The sequence below is a fragment of the Dama dama genome, chromosome 27, assembly GCF_033118175.1.
Source record: "Dama dama isolate Ldn47 chromosome 27, ASM3311817v1, whole genome shotgun sequence".
Lineage (NCBI taxonomy): Eukaryota > Metazoa > Chordata > Mammalia > Artiodactyla > Cervidae > Dama > Dama dama.
In genome coordinates, this window is record NC_083707.1 from 39,881,075 (window position 1) to 39,898,103 (window position 17,029).

The 17,029-nt window shown below is 45.4% G+C and overlaps 1 long non-coding RNA gene across 2 annotated transcripts; it reads left to right on the forward strand.

Moving 5' to 3' along the window:
- The first annotated feature begins 1,090 nt into the window (after nt 1–1,090).
- On the forward strand, nt 1,091–12,889 carry LOC133047587 (uncharacterized). 2 transcript variants are annotated; one of them, XR_009690787.1, is made up of 6 exons: nt 1,091–2,171; nt 4,247–4,304; nt 4,604–4,707; nt 6,641–6,744; nt 8,827–9,019; nt 12,128–12,889. It is a non-coding gene; the product is annotated as an uncharacterized LOC133047587 (long non-coding RNA). The 2 variants fall into 2 exon arrangements; XR_009690788.1 differs by having other exon boundaries at nt 6,644–6,744.
- The last annotated feature ends 4,140 nt before the right edge of the window (nt 12,890–17,029 follow it).

Below are 17,029 nucleotides of genomic sequence, written 5' to 3' on the forward strand. Positions count from 1 at the left end.
CATTGACTCACACCCAAACCCCCCTCGTTGTAGGAATCACCCACATCTTTAACAAATAAAGTGTAAGGAGCGCTGGGTCACACACACGACCAAATTGGAAAGCGAGGGTTTGGAACCCCCATAGTCTGAGTTTGAGCCTAAGTTCCTACTCATTTAGCTACTTCATTGTGAAATGACTTCTCCTAAAGAAAAAGAGAATGACAACGGCTTCCTCCCACATTAAAAAGGCTGGTAGATTGGTTTTAAAATTACTAGGTTGCAAGTTTTTTTTTTTTTCCTGCAGGTTGTTGCTTAGTCCACTAAGTTGTGTGGGACTCTTTGCGGCCCCATGGACAGCAGCCCACTAGGCTCCTCTGTTCATAGGATTCTCCAGGCAAGAATACGGGAGTGGGGTGCCATTTCCTTCTCCAGGAGATCTTTCCAACCTAGGGATCAAACCCATGTCTCCTGCGGCTCCTGCATTGTTGGCAAATTCTTTACTGCTAAGCCACCAGGGAAAGCCAAGTTTTTCCCCCCAGGTACGTAGGTCTATACAAAACTTGTCTCGGTTGAAAATGGCTAAGTATTACAAGTCATTTTAAAACACTTCCCTCACGCTGAGGACTTGGCTAAACAGATTCAGCTAGACAGCGAGTTTGTTTGAAGTCCCTATGACAGTATAGGCTAGGAAGTCCAGACCAGGGATCACCCCACTACCGAACCAGGTTCGTTTTGCTTTCACGCCCAGCAAACCAAACCACTGAACCCCCAAAGTTTGCAACAGAAGGAAAGCTTATGCACAAGGCGATCTTAACACAAAGACCGGAGAAGAAGGTCTTCAACGCGTTCTCCTGGAGGTGGCGGGCGGGGGGAGGTATTTATGGGATGAGCGGGCGACCCAGGCACGGGGAGCTTGGGGAGAGGGGGGAAAGGTGATGAGAAACAGGTGCATTCACCTCGTTCTGCGCAGGTGCAGCTCAGCCACAGTTCCACGCGTTCAAAACAGGGATTTGTTTGCTTGGGAGGTCAAAGGTCACAGGACATTCGCGCATGCCCAGTTGGGAGGGCCGCGGGTCCTATCCAGTCTTAAATCAGCCGGGTTCCAACTAGACGCAGCTGATCTAAGTTCCTGGAAAACAACTCGGGCTAACGGCTTATTTTTAGGCTCCATGCATCTGCGAGGATGTGCGAGCTTTTTGCAGCTACGATGGAAAGGACCTTGATTAGTAAGGGCAGGTCAAGTCGATCTGACTATTGATTACCCAGGGTTTCATCTGTACCTGTAACGTGGAAGGAAGCCGAAGGAGAAGGGATGCGAACGGCCTTTGATAAGCTTGTCAGGCGGTCACTTGTGTCTTTGTCGCTAACACCCTGGCAGGCAGTTCCCTGCAACGGTTTATAAATACCTCCTCGTATGGACCCAGAGTCAGGATGAAGCCATCTGTTCCACCTGCCTGTTGAACTCTGGAATAACTCCACGTAATAAGTTGCTGCTCATATTACCTTTCCAGGAGAGTGTTTTCTTAAGCTACTTGAGCTTTTTTAAGAAGCCACTATTGACCTGCTGCTGGTAGAAACTTCAGAAGGATTAGGAGGCATTTTTCCTAAGAGCTTTCTGTTGTACCTTTTCCTTTTCTACTTTTAAAAAATGCTGGCTTCTTGGTTGGAGTTGTCTTGTGGGAACCTAGAGGCCAGTTCTAGGTCCCCATTGCTCACATTTGCATATGCAAAGAATCTGTCTGGGGTTTCCAGTGGAAAAAGAATCCACCTGCCAATGCAGGAGACACGAGACAGGGGTTCAGTCCCTGGGTGGGGAACATCCCCTGGAGAAGGGAATGGCAACCCACTGCAGTTTTCTTGCCTGGAAAGTCCCATGGACAGAGGAGCCTGGCGGGCTACAGTCCATGGGGTCACAAACAATCGGACAGGACTCAGTGTGAGGGCCACACACACAGGACCTATTTCTGGGTGCCAGGACCTGCTGCTTATATGCGCCTTCTGGACCACTCTGGCAGGGACCCTACACAAGTGTGCTCACTGCAGCGCAGGTCCGGCTCTCCACAAATCCAGCTTCTGGAGACAAACAGAGATGCTTAAAGCTGCTGTGAGAACGTTCCCGAGAAGCAGTTAGGCTTGACTGAGAAGTCCTTGAATGGATGCTGATGTTAAGGCTGGCGAGTGGCGGATGAAAGGTAAGGGGGCATAAGAATGCAGAAGCAGGATTCCTAGCTTGTCCGCCAGGCTGAGGGTGGAGGTGAGGATGCCTCAGTCAGAGAGGATTTGTTATAACAAGTCATTTTATGTGGCCCCACAATAAATGGATCTATGCTAGCTTGGACTGTTCAGTGTATAGTAACTTTGATGGATCCAATTGATCAATCATATTGCCTAGAGGATTGGAATTAAGGTGATGACATAACCGTGTGCCCCATTTCGGTAACAGTTTATAAATCCCTTGTTTACCCCCAAGTCTGGAGGGAGCTGTTGCTGAAACTGTCACAGACAGCAGAGGTTTGGAATCCCACCTGATGGTCCTTGAGCCTTCAGAGCAGCTTGGTGCAGAGCCTGATAATTACGTTGATTGAATCCTCATGACTGAGCGCCTTTTCCGCTGCTTTCATTTATTCTTTGGCGTATAAATGCGTTTTCAATGAGCATCACAGAATGGGCAATACCAGAGAAAAAGAGTGCCAGCAGGAGCTACGATTCGAGATGCTGTTCCAAGTAGCTATTGAATTCCTTGAATCATTCCCTCTCTAAGCCCTGTTCCACCCTCCCTCAACCTACAAGCCTATGGCATTGGGACGAAGGAGAAAGTCTGGCACCACAGAGAAGCTCCTGGCTCTTCTGGGAGCAACATCCTGACCTGGTCTCAGTAGCAGCAGCTTCAAGCGGTAGAGCCCTTGTCATGTTTTGCCCATATTTTCTTTTTTGTTTGTTTTTTAATTTTTACAGTGTTGTGTTGGTTTCTGCCATATAACAATGTGAATCAGCCATAATTATATGTACACCGTCTCTTTCCCTCCTGTCCCCCCTCCCCCCATCCCATCCCTCCTGGTCATCACAGAGCACCAGACTGGGCTCCCTGACTAGACTGTAAGAAATCCTTTTGAATGAAACCTTCCTATCCTAAAGTCATAGCCTCCTGTTAACAGTGGGGTCAGCAACTCATCCAAGTTTGTCCAGGATATGACTAGTCTTAATGCAAAAGTTCAACCTCTGGGAAACCCCCCAGTCTGGGACAAAGGAGGATAATTGGTCTCCCTACTTGAAAGGCATTTAAAATGCATCTTCCTAGGATCCAATGTGCTTCTGTATTCGTTCTGTGGTCGAGCGTGCTTGTTATAGCCGTATTCTACAGGCAGTTATCTGCATGATCAGAATGGCACCAGGGAACGCATTTAGCTGAGGGGAGGGGTGGGTGTGTGTGGCGGGGCGGGGGATAAGAAATGAGAGAGCAGGAAGATTAATGTCATGTCGGAGTCGGACTGCAGGGCTTCTTTTACACCATAAATATTGTATGAAGTGCTGATGTAACCTTTACTGCAGTATGACATGGGAGTTGGCAGTTTTTATGGCTCGTGATTAAAGTAAGAAACAAGTCTCTGATTAGATTATTCTTTCCCCCCCATAGACCTCTGTCCTTCCCATTTCCAAGAATGCTGTTTTATTTCTGCAATCAATCTAACTCAAACTCCAACACTAAAATACGTGGGTCACAATCTAGAAAGTGCATCCTAAGAAACATTCTGTTTATTCTTTGCCCCAAATTATTTATAATCTCAGCTATTGACTTTGATATGCATGGCAGGGGGCACAAAAAAAAAAAAAGTGTTGAGACTTGTAAACCCTGCCACTTTTAAAAAGTATTATAGTATCTGTGTGTGGGAAAGTCCATTGAAGTTCTGTTCAGGTTGCATAAGAAAATATATGGGTCTTTAATGATTTTAGTTTGTTGCAATTGCAGATAGCTAAACACAGTCGGCTGAAAAGCAAATTGAGCTCTAAGGAACAGAATTCAAGCTATTGGCTTTCTCCTTCTGCTCTATACTAGTCAGTAATTTAATTATTTGTGAAACTTTTAAACTCAATTGACTCCTATGGAATTTATCCAAGTGGAGGGTGTTTGGTGTTACACTCATTATATCTTTTGGGCTTGATCCAGCAATTAGCAACTCGGCTTTATTCAATCGTAAAGAACTAACTGTGTTTGAAATGCCTGTGTGCAGTGTTTTGTGTCTTTAAATTATCTCTTTTTAAAATTCAGAGCATTTCATCTGCTTCTTATGTGGAAATGGAGTTGGAGCTATCAAGTTCAAATTAAGGTAAAAATTTTTTTTGTCTCTTGTAGCTCTTTAAATGAATTTATTGGATGGGGATTTAAAAACTGTGATGAGTAGAGCTCAAAATTAAAATGCTTCCATATAAATAACATCGGAGGGTTGTTGCTCAGCTGCTAGGTTGTGTCTGACTTTGCAACCCCACAGATAGTAGCATGACAGGCTCCTCTGTCCTCCACTAACTCCCATAGTTTGCTCAAACTCATCTCCATTGAGTCAGTGATACTATCTAAAAATCTCATCCTCTACTGCATCCTCCTCCTTTTACCTTTAATCTTTCCCAGCACCAGCATCAGGGTCCTTTCCAATGAATCTGCTCCTCACATCAGGTGGCCAAATTATTGGAGCTTCAGCTTCAGCATCAGTCCTTCCGATGAATATTCAGGAGGTAAGCCCTCATAAATCAGAAAGTCTGATGTTAAAAATAGATGTAAGTCTAGAACCTTGCTCTGGCAGTTAGATGCCATCTACTGGCTGTAGTTACTGTTTGATACAAGTAGCCATCATTTCAACGCAGAGGGAGAATCAATCACCAGGGCCTGTTGTTAAAATGCAGCATTATATGGCATAGTAATTTTGTGAAAATCAATAAGCATAGCTACATTTTGAAATTCAGATTGTGTTTTTTAAAAAAACTGCTATGAACTTAGTCTTCTGTATATTTAACTTTTTTTTTTAAATTTTAGTCTCCCAGGAATACCATGTTGCAGGACCATCTGACTGCTATTGATTCTACAATCTAGCTTTTTTCCAGATATATTATTATGTACAGGCATCAGAATATAGTTCTTTGGTCTTTGAACCTTATTACATTTTGCAAAAGCAGTCAGATCCTAGCTGTTCTCCATGTAGAATGTATTCAGTGCCAACGAAGATGGTTCATGTCCTACTGACACACTCAGACTCTGTTTGCAGTTCTCCATTTAGGAGTGATTAGCACTGGTATCTAGCATGAAATTAAATATATAAACCAATCTCTTGTCCTTCACATGTGTGAATTCTAGCACTGGAGTAAGGGGACTGTGTGTGCGCTCTAGGTAGGAATGTACAGTATGCATCACTGAGTTAAACAGTTCCTGGGTATCTTAAATTAGAGGCAAACATACATATAGACATTCTGCTAGTGTTTTAGAACAGGTGTTGCTTGACTGCAGCCCACAGACCAGATCCAACCTACCCCTCTGTTTTTGTAAATAAAGTTTTATTGGCACCCAGCCACACCCATTTGCTTACATTTGTTTGTCTAAGCATCCTGGTTTGTTGCTTGGTGAAGCCGAGTCACTGAGACAGACACCCCAGGGCCCAATAAGCCTACAGTATTTACTCTTTTGGGCTTTCACAAAATTTTTGCTGACTCCTCTTCTAGAAACTTAGACTCTTTATTTCATTAAGGCTATCTTTTATTTAAAATTCTGAATCAGCATCTTTGCTTCAGTCAGCAGAAACTTTCCCACAGCTCTGGGTTGCCCCATGAGAGATGGTTCTGACCAAAGAAGCGGGGCGGTGGGGTGGTGGACAGCCTGCTCCTGGGCAGCTCCTGGCTGGACGGTCCGGGCTGGCCAGCTCCGGGCTTCCAGTGACGGCCCAGGGCTGCCCTCTAGGGCCCAGCGCTGGGGAGGGTTTGCTCCTGAATTGAGCGGAGGGGCTATTTTCCTTTGCTTTTTGGTGTCCGGTGGCTGAAATATATGCAGAAACGTTGTTAATAAAATCGACCTTCGTGTTCATTAAGCTAGAACTACCAGCGGCTGTGGAGGGAAGCGCTTTCTCACATTTGGTGAATTGTCAGCAGCTTTGCTAGGTGCAGACCATAACCACTTAAAACACCTTCCCCAGGTCCCAGGATCAGAGGAGCCAAAAAGGGAACAAGTCAGAAATACATGAAAACCAAAAGCCAATTTGTCTTTTTAGAAAAATAAAGTCAAATAGGTCAATTGACAGGAATTTGGGGAAATGATATTTTCATATATTCAATACTGTTGTAATGTAGAAAAGAGATTCAGGAAACCCCAAATGGTAATTTTTCAAATGCCCCATTCATACTTGAGAACTTTCTTTTCGTTGAAACTACCTCCATTGGTGATAACAGTGGATAAAACAATTTATACCATGTCTTTCAAGGTCTGTTTGGGGGCGATATCATGTTCTATGGTAGAGAGAGGGAAAGCTATCATTTATCTCTTACGTCAATGAAAAGAAAGACAAGATTCAGAACAGGATGTGTCAGAATTGAACTGGGTTTGGATGACAACTGTTTCCTGGCCGTGTGATGTTGGGGTGAATTATCTCTTGGGGTAAAAAATCTCAGCCTCAAATTCTCTCAGCAGTCAAAGGAAGATACTCAGCTCTTGGATTTGGCATCAGGACCATAGGAGAAGATGTATGCAAAACAGCTAACACTGTCTTCTCCCCTGTTGTGCGGTGAAATGTGAGTGATGCTCATGAGTTACTCCGTGTGTCTTGGGACCCCTGACACACAGTATATAGTTTCCTCATGAGTGCATGTGTGCTAAGTCAGTTCAGTCGTGTCTGACTCTGCGACCTTATGGTCTGTAGCCCTCCAGTCTCCTCTGTCCGTGGGAGTCTCCAGGCAAGAATATTGGAGTGGGTTGCCATGCCCTCCTCTAGAGGATCTTCCCGACCCAGGGATCCAACCTGGGTCTCTTATGTCTCCTGCACTGGCAGGGAGGTTCTTTACCACTAGCGCCACCTGGGAAGTCCACAGTTTCCTCACATTTTAATACGTTTAATAATTTGACTAGGCTAGCCCAGGGGTTCCCATCTTTGGCTGTAATTCACATTACCTGGGAAATTACATACACAGACACCCCTCCAACTGCCTGCACCCTGCCTCATGGCAAGCCGATCAGGGTTTCTGTTGCCTAAGACCCAGGTATCCATATCTTTGGTTCTGACATTTCCACTAGGTTCTTCTTCCTCTTCTTCTGTCCGCCTCCCCCCCCTCCCCCATAGTTTCTATGTCTTTGTGGAAATTCTCCTTCTCTTGAGGCATGTTGTCAGCCTTCCACACTAGATCTTTTGACACCTCTTTTTCTTTTAAATTTGACTGTGAAATCATTTTAGATTCACAGAAAAGTTGAAAGAACAACACAGAGGGAGCCCGCGTACCCTACACAGGGCTTCCTCTACTATTCACGTTGTGTGTAAAACAGTCCGATCACCAAAACTCAGAATTCACATTTGCACATTATTGTCCACTAAATTGCAGGTGTCATTTAGATGTCACCAGACCTTTTCAGCGATGTTCTTTTCCAGGATCCCACCTCATATTTAATTGTCACGTTGCCTGAGCCTCCCCAGTCCGTGAGAACGCCTGAGTCTTGGTCTTTGATAACACTGACACTTTTGAAGGTACTGACTTTTGCAGATGGTCCCTCAGTTTAGGTTTATCAGGTGTTTTCTTAGATTGAGCCTATATGTTTTTAGCAAACACTGCAGGAGCGACGTACTTATCTCAGTGTACTATGACAAGGGTACACCATGCTGACGGGCCTTACGTGACTGGTGATGTTACCCTTGATCGCTTGGTAAAGGTGATGTCATCTGCAATTCTCCAGGGTGAAGTTATCATTTACCTCTTTGTAGTTAAAAAACCTCTTTTGGAGAGACATTGAACTCTGCAAATATCACACTTCTCAAAACTTCTGTCCACTGACTTGAGCAGGCATCCGTGAGTCTTGCGTTGGGAAGATCCCCTGGAAGAGGGCATGGCAAACCCACTCCAGTATCCTTGCCTGGAGAATCCCCATGGATGGAAGAGCCTGGCGGGCTCCATCGTCTATGGGGTCACAAAGAGTCGGGCAGGACTGAGTAAGCTCAGCACATGGTAGGCAGGATGTGTGTGTGATCAGTCACTTCTGTCCTGTCCCAACTCTTTGCGACCCCCTGGACTGTAACCTGCCAGGCTCCTCTGTTCCTGGGATTTCCCAGGCTAGAATACTGGAGTGGGTTTCCATTTCCTACTCCAGGGGATCTTCCTGACCCAGGGAGCGAACCCGTGTCTCCTGAGTCTCCTACATTGGCAGGCAGGTTCTTTACCACTGAGCCACCTGGGTAGGCAGGATAATGGCCCCCAAAAGGTGGATACCCACATTCTGATCCTCAGAAACTGTGAATATGTTGGACTACATGGAAAAGGGGAATTAAAGTGGCAGATGGAATTAAAGTTGCTGGTCAGATGATGGTAAGAAAGGAAGATTATGCTGGATTATCCTGGTAAACCCAGTGTAATCACAAGGGTCCTTCAAAGTGGGACAGGGAGGCAGAAGAGAAGAGGTGGAGATGGAGAAGGGGTGATAAAGCAGGGTCACAGAGCCCCCAGGTGCTGGCTGTGAATATGGAGGAAGGGCGCCCCCAGCCAGAGGGGTAGGCGGCCCGGAGGTCACTGAACCTGACAGCACAGCCCACTGGAGACGTTTTCCCTCCTTTTATTTTTTTTTTGTTGTTGTTATTTATTTATTTATTTTTATTTTCTCCTTTTAACTCTTAGAATCTGCTCACTGGATCAGTGGTCCTGATAGCAGTTAGCTACTAACAGTGACCCATGACAAGTTTCCACCAGTTCCTGATTTCCTATAAAATAAGAACAAGGTACTTGGAAACATATCTGTTAGAAGATTTGACTGATGAGTCCTGTGTTCACGCCCCAAACTTTGCTGGGACAATGTCCAGAGTCCGTGATGGTGAGTTATATCTCGGCTCTCCATTGTTGGAAAAAATATTTTGGTCTTCCTGTCCAGTTCCAAGGTTTAAGTTTTTGTGTCAGGTTTGAATTCCTTTGACATTTCTCTTACAGGGAGGTTGTTTGCAACTTAAGTAAACCCACCTGGATTTCTGGCATGTATCTTAGTGTTTTCTTTCATTAATGTTCGTGTGTAATGGCTGTGATTCTCAACAGGGGGTCAGGTGTGCCCCTCAAGGGACTCATGGCAATGTCTAGAGATCTTCTTGTTTGTCACACACAGAGACAGAAGTATTCCTGGCATTCAGGGATGCTGCTAAACTTCCCACAATGCACAGGGTGTGCCCCGCCTCCAACAGAATTATTTGGCCCCAAAATATCAATAGTGTTGAGGTTGAGAAATCTTGGCCTAGGGAAAGCACCTCTAAAAACATTTTTTTTAACTTATGCTTAATTTTAGATGAATTTTATAGCTTTTCATCATGCTTTATATTCTTATTAATTAAATGATGCTTGTCTTCTTTTTAATTAGCCTTAAATAACTTCCCCTATATCCCATTGGGCTTCTCAGAAAGTAAAGAATCTACCTGCCATGCAAGAGACCCAGATTTTATCCCTGGGTTGGAATGATCCCCTGAAGAAAGGAATGGCAACCCACTCCAGTATTCTTGCCTGGAGAATCCCATGGACAGAGGAGCCTGACGGGCTACAGTCCATGGAGTCGCAAAGAGACAGACACGACTGAGTGACTAACATATTCCATGGCTATAGAAAGATTTGTTCAGATCTATTTAAGACTATGATGACAGTCCCTTTGGGGCAGAAATCTTCAGTAAAACTGATCTGTGCTCCAGGGACAAGCAGCAGCAGGCATCTGGGTGCCATCACCATGAATGTTCCCAATAACAGTCTCCTGGAAGCATAAAGCAAGATCACAGGACACCAACAAAGACTGATTGTTCTGAAGATACAGATGCAAAGTGCATCTCAGTCGGGTCCCAGAAGACAGAGAGGTCAGTAGGCACCGCCACTCTGCTTCCTGAGTAGTGGAGGACGATGTGAAGCCAGATGACAATATTGCTACCGTCAAGACTGAAGAAAGGCAATTCATGGATGAGGTGTTAATTTCAAATGGGATCTTCACTGCTGATGGAGAGCCTTTGCTCTCAGCCAGATCCCGCGCTTCTGCCAGTTCAGCCAAATGCAGTGAAGGGAGGAGGTGAGGGCGGAGAGAGGGCAGAGCTGACAGATGGCAGTTGGTGAAGAGCTGAGTCAACATAAATTATATCTCAGCAATGAGCAGGGAAGCGGGAGGGCGTGTGCCAGGGCTCAGCTTACCATGGAGCTGGTGCATGCGCCAAAGCACAGCCGGCAGACCACTGGGCATCTCGCAGGGCTGGGAAGCAAGTGCAAAGGGGGAGAGTCACCCTTTGTGGGAAAGCCACCTGGATTTCACTTAGTGGGGAGGAATGTATTTGAAATGATACTTAAAAGTCATGAACATTTGAAATATTGGAAAGCCGCAGTTATAGACTATAGACAACCAAGGGGAAAAATTGCTGAGAACGATGTTGTTGTTTAGTCGCTAAGTCATGTCTGATTCTTCTGTGTCCCCATGGACTGTAGCCTGCCAGGCTCCTCTGTCCTTGGGATTTCCCAGGCAAGAATACTGGAGTGGCTTGCCGTTTCCTTCGCCAGGGAATCTTCCCGACTCAGGGATCGAACTTGAGTTTCCTGCATTAGCAGGCGGATTCATTACCACTAAGCCACCAGGGAACCCCACTAATAACTATATATGATTGATATGCAGATACTACTTGTAAGTATGTCTGTGATTAAATACTTGGAAACAAGACTCACCAGTTCAAAATCCACCTGTTTGATTGTGTCTGAAATAAATGTAACTGTTATTTTCTGAGGTTGAGGAGAGTTCATCTAAGTCACATATGAAATGTCCATATAATCAAATTTTTTATCCTGTAGACTTGACACTTGCTTCTTAGAGATTATATAATTACACAGTAACATTAACTTTCCAAAATATCAAGGGAAATAAAAAGTCAACCTGTCAACCTTAATACATTATAATAATATACAATACAAAGTAATATAGACATGAATAGACATATGAATGACTGGTAATTATTGCTTTAGGAGTTAAGTAAAATGGAAATATGACAAATATCAGGTGCCTGTGAGGTAAAATTCTTTTAACAAAATCTCTGAGGGAAGATTTTTTTTAAAAAATTAACTTAAAAAATCTGTAACTTAGAAAAGTCTGAGTTTTCTTCAGTGTGTTGAAGCTTATAAACCAGAACCAGAATATCGACCAGCAGGTGGCACTAATAGAGAAACCAATGGTCCCTGAGATTTTTCAAGGGAATTTTAAAATTATAGAAGGGGAAACTTCCGAAGTGAATATAAAACAGGTTAAAATCTTGCATCTCCATATATACCTCAAAGCAAAGAAATGGATTTGGGGAAAAGGAATGGAAGGCTATGACACATGCTTCCTCCTTTTTCCTCTCATTTTGGATTACTGTTGACTGGTGGACAAATTTTATAAGTCTTGAAGATTGTCTCTAATCCACAAATATATTGTCTCAAGTTTCCGTGAAAACCCTGCTTAGAGATGCTATTGTAGCAATGTTCAGATTGGACAAGGTGCAGGCAAGACCTCATAGGGGACCAGCAGAACACTGACAGGGTGACTTTCACAAGCAGCCCTTTCTGGCTCAGAAAGACGTGGGCTGCCCTCCTGGACGTCCCCACCATTTGAGGGTTTTGTGTAGGACCAACACTTGGTGAAGGCAGAAAAACGGTATTTAATATTTGATGAAGTCATCCTCGGCCGAGGTTTCATGGCAGGTGTGCTCTACTTAGAGCGTCAGAAGGAATATGTCGAGGCAAATACATTAAAAATCATCAGACATTCTCATAACCGCTCCTGAGGTGTCTCTGAAGGGTAATTACCTTGTGCCCAAGTTGGAAATGAAATGGGGGAAAACATTTTCGTACGAAAGTGCAAGAAATGATTTTACTGTTGGCGGGAGTTGTGAGCTCCAGATGCATTATTATTATTATTATTATTTTTTTTTGCTACTTCCAGCTTCTTTCTCCCCTTTTTATCCAGATGAGTTCTGCAGCATATACAGGACTTGACAGAGGAACAATAAGAGACTTTAATAATTCATATCTGAGAGGAGTGATTCTTGTTATGAGGACATCAAATGGATTGCTTATTCTAACACCTAGGAAATGCTACGGACCATTCTAGTTCCTACTGAAAAGGCCTGTTCTTTTCTGTCTTGGAAATTTCTGATACTGGAGGGTCAGTGATTCTTGGCCAAGAACCTCTTTGCTAAATTGTCTGTGCTCCTTTGGAGTTTCAGCTGAAGATATGGGTGTAATTTTGTCAGCTAGCGGGAGGAGAAAAGGGAGGGGAGGAGAGGAAGGAAGAACCTTGGAGAGTCAGAAAGGTCATCGCCCCGTCGTGCTCTCTGCGTGTTCTGATGTGAACTGGCAGTGGCCTCCTGCCCCAGGAAATAGCATCGCAAGCGGCCTCAGCCCAACACTGCTGAACAAACTTAACGTGGGTGCTCCTTTCTCTGGACCACGTTCCGTCATCTGAATCTGAAATGGCAGCTGCGTCGAAACACGTTTGTGTTATGTAGACCTAATTCCAGTTTTTAAAAATGCTGATTCAAAGCCCTGTGTAACCAACCCGCAGCAATCAGTCACGTTTGTCAGTTTCTTTGACTAATCACACCAGGACTGGATTCCATGCCATCACGTGATAGAGAAGCTGTGTTTTCCGAATCATTGATGATAGAAACTACCATTTATTGGACTTACAACATCCAATTCTATAGCAGACCAGACATGAGGTGGGGATGGGGAGGGGTGGGTTGGTTTGCTAAAGTCCTGCTGAATTGTAATAGATTAAAACAAACACTTGTTCAAGCAGTTACCCCTTAATCTGTGGACTCATACAGGGTCCTAGCATAAGGAGTAAGGAATGACCCGTGACCACACGTGTGTGTGTGTTGGTGTATGTTTGTGTTACACAGTACAATTTATCATCCCCAAGGGAAACAACAAATACGATAACAATGGCAATAGAATAAAATGTTTGTGTATGATTCTGGTTCCACCCCTTGGAAAAATCATCAATCTCCTGTAACATCAATACCTTCCTGTATAGAATGAGAATAGTTATGATCCCTACTTTATAGGGGTGTTGTAAATATAAAATGAGATTAGTGATGTCAAGTACATCACATAGTTCCTGGCATGCACTATGTGCTCAGTAAATGTCACATAGTTTTCCTATTACTGCCTTGAAATACCATTCCATTGTATGAGTAATTAAAATCGTATAGAATGGTAAATTTATTTGCTTCAAAATGCATTCATAGTTTATTAAGTAAAAGGTTACCAAGACAATATAACTAGTTCCATTTTTTCTAAAGAAAATCTATCAAAAAAGCCTGTGAATATATATACATCATTAACATTGAGCAATGCAGGTTATTTGTGTATTTTTTTTTTTTCTTCTGTGTATCTGTATCTTCTAATTTTTCTTCAGTGACCGTGACCTGCATGAGAAGTTTTCCTTCACAACTGAACAGTGCCGTGATTGACACCAGAGGGCGCTGATGCTTGTGAGTTTCTTTGGGCTAATTTGAGGGTGGAGCCCATGATGAGCTGTCCAGGGGCTGAAGAAGGCAAGAGCCTCAGCCCAGAAGAAGGAAAAGAATGGTAGCTTCCCTCCAACAAGCGAACAAAAAAAACTAATACCTGCACATTAGGAGCTACTGATGCCAGGATCCCTCCTCTGGCAATTTCTATCTCACTGTCTGCAGCAGGTGCAGGCAATTCCAGTGCGTAACCAGTACAAGCAAGGTCCAGAAGCCTAAGGAAACTGAAAGCCATCTGATCCCAGGCCCCAGGCAGGATCAGGAGGAGATTTGCCTGCAGCTCTCATTCCCTCAAAGACGTGGTCCATCTGCCCCTGCTCCACAGCAGCGAGCCTCCTTCCTGCCTCTCCTGGCCCCCTCCTCAGCTCTGGGAAGGACCAGGGCTCCCGGGTCTCCTCCACCAGCCCCAGAGCACAGAGCAGGGGTGGCCCTGAGAGGACCATGCGGACCACAGTCAACCCTGCTCCCTGCAGAGGCTCCACGTAGTGAGTTCTCCCCAAAGCCGAGGCTTTCTCGTTCTTCACTGCAGACCCAAGCTCCCAAAGATGCCCGTGGCATGATGAAGCTCCTGACTCACAGCTCCCCCCGCACCCTGCTTCTGGCCATAGAGAACAGTGTCTGGGGCTTGCGGTAGCTTGGGGTGGTGGGAAGCCTGCAGTCTGATTCCTCGGGCTGCATGACTTGGGGCAAGCAGACCCGATGACTCAGGAAGCAGGCAGGGGAGAGAAGTAGGTCGAGGATGGAGGGCAGCGTCGTCAGTGGCTGTGGCTGTGACCCTCTGCCCACGAGCGTGGAAGGCTGCAGGGCTCTGCCCTCTCCAGTCCAGCCCCCCTCACGCTGCATCCTTCTGGACCTTGGCATCCTGCACTAGTGGTGCATATTTTCCCCAGAATTTCGTTGGTTTGGTTTCATCACTGAAGGCAAAGGAGCTTTACCTGCTGTCTTCTCTGGGATCACTTCAGGCAGGTTTGTGGTAAAGATCTGGTGGACTGTGGCTTGGAGAACCCTGGGGAAAGTAAGCTTTGTGCATCCACCATCCCAGTTAGTTACCAATAGCTGCATGGCATGCCAGCCAGACCCTAGGGACGTAAAACAACTGGTTACCCTTTCTCACCATGCTGTGCAGTGGCTGTGGGGTGGCTGGGGCTCTTCTGATGACCTCCTGGGTACAACCAGGACAGCCTTTCTATCTATTTGGTCTTTCATCTTGGGCTTCTTCCAACCATGATGGTCTCAGGGCAGCATCCAGAGATAACCTGGCAGATGGTCTCAGGGAGCATAGGCAGAAGCTAAAAGGCCTTCTGGGGCCTCAGCTCAGGAACACGAACATCACCTCCACTGCCTGTGAACATCCACCTCCACTGGTCCAGGCCAGCCGCGTGGGAAGCCCTCCATCACTTAATGGAAGAAGTGGCAAAACACTTGGGGCCATATCTGATGTAGCACAGGGTTTCTCGTTCGGGGCACTAACCAACATTTTGAGACAATTCAATCTTTGTCAAGTTGGGTGGGGAGCAGGGGGTGGGGGAGAGGACACTCCTGAACATCATAAGATCTTAGCAGCATCGCTGACCTCACACCCCAGCGGTGGCAGCAGAACTGCTCCCGGACCTCACCAAGTGTCCCCAAAAAGGAGACCAAATCTCCCCCAAGAGAGAATCACTGATCTGTTGGTGTGGATTTCTTTTTCTAAGATGGATTCTCTGTTTCTCGGTGTCAGCACCTACTTTGTCGGGACAACACCGACTCAGGTCTGCTTGTATAAGTTAATATCTCCATGGGGACTAACTCACCTGGCCAGAACAACAGATTCCCCTGCCAAGGTGTGGATAGACTCGGGGTCCCTCTGCTGAGCAACATGAAATGCCCCATCACACATGGACTCTCGTGAGCATTAGGAAGCAATCAGCTTCTCTTGCCTTCCTCCTTGCTTCCTTCCTTCTTTTTTGTTGCCCACAGTCACATCCAGTGTCTTTTTCAGGCTCTATGGGGCTAGGACAAGCTGGTGGAGCCACTTCAAGTGATAAGGGACAAGAGTTCAGTCTGTGGATGGGCGTGGAAGAAGCATTTTCCAGGTCCCTAGGATGTGAGTTACTTCATTTCTGTTCACACACTTAAAAGATTGACCACCTGTGACATTCCTAAGTCACACAGTTTGGGGGTCATGTTTGTGGAATGGTATTTTATATGGCAGCTCTTTGTAATTTCAACATTTCTTTCTTCCCAAGGAATGATAAATTTTCAGTTTTTTTCTTCACTGTTCCCTTCTCCCAAATACCAGAGATGCAGTTAATCATTACCAAAGAACAGCCATCTTAATGTCTCCAAATGCTGGATGCATTTCTGGTTTGCAGATGGCATCTATACCCATGCTTTAACAACCCAGCTTTCTTTCCAGCTTGGCGGGGCTGTTTGTGATGATGCTAATGTCAGCTGAGAGGTGTTGCTGACACCATTATTTCTTGAAAGAGACTGAAGGACCCAGCATCTTGGTGTTCAGAAAGCATCCCGTTTTGTCGCCTCGGTTCTTTGATGTTGCCTGGCATCATTGAACTGTGAGGAGCTGAGAGGAAATTCACATTCCACTGAAAATACACTTTGCTCAACAAAGAAGGAACATAATATGGGGGGAGAACGTTCTGTTTACGGAACCTGACCCACAGAGGGGCCAGTGGTCAAAACCTCCAGCAGGACTCCACCAAGATTATGAGACCCAGAGTGAAGCCCTTTCACCACTCGCCTCAGAGAGGAAGGGCTCACCAGATTTCTTTGTCACTGAAAACAAGAAGCTGATTTGGGAAAGCGGAGCCAGGTTGCACGAGTTTTGTGACAACGCTAACAACAGCCACGGCGCTGTCTTCACAGCCCTGATGAACTGCTGCCAGATTTTAATTGGAACCTACCCATGAGAAAGACTCTTTTGACATCTATAAATAATCACAACACAGCGGAAATGTAGCAGCTATAGAAATAGTTACAGCAAATAAGACCTTCCTTTGGAAAGCTGCAAAGTCTTTTTTCCTTTTTTCTCTCTCCACCCCTCATCAAGTCTTCCTGTTGGTTCATATCCCAGCTTCCTTGTCTCTAATGCATGTGTGTGTGTGTGTGTGTGTGTGTGTGTGTGTGTGTGTGTGTGTATTCGTGCACGCCCAGTCGCTCAGTCATGCCCGACTCTTCGTAACCCCATGGACTGTAGCCCTCCAGGCTCCTCTGTCCGTGGGATTCTCCAGGCAAGAATACTGCAGTGGGTTGCCATTTCCCTCTCTAGGGGATCTTTCCGACCCAGGAGTCGAACCCCCATCTCTTGCCGT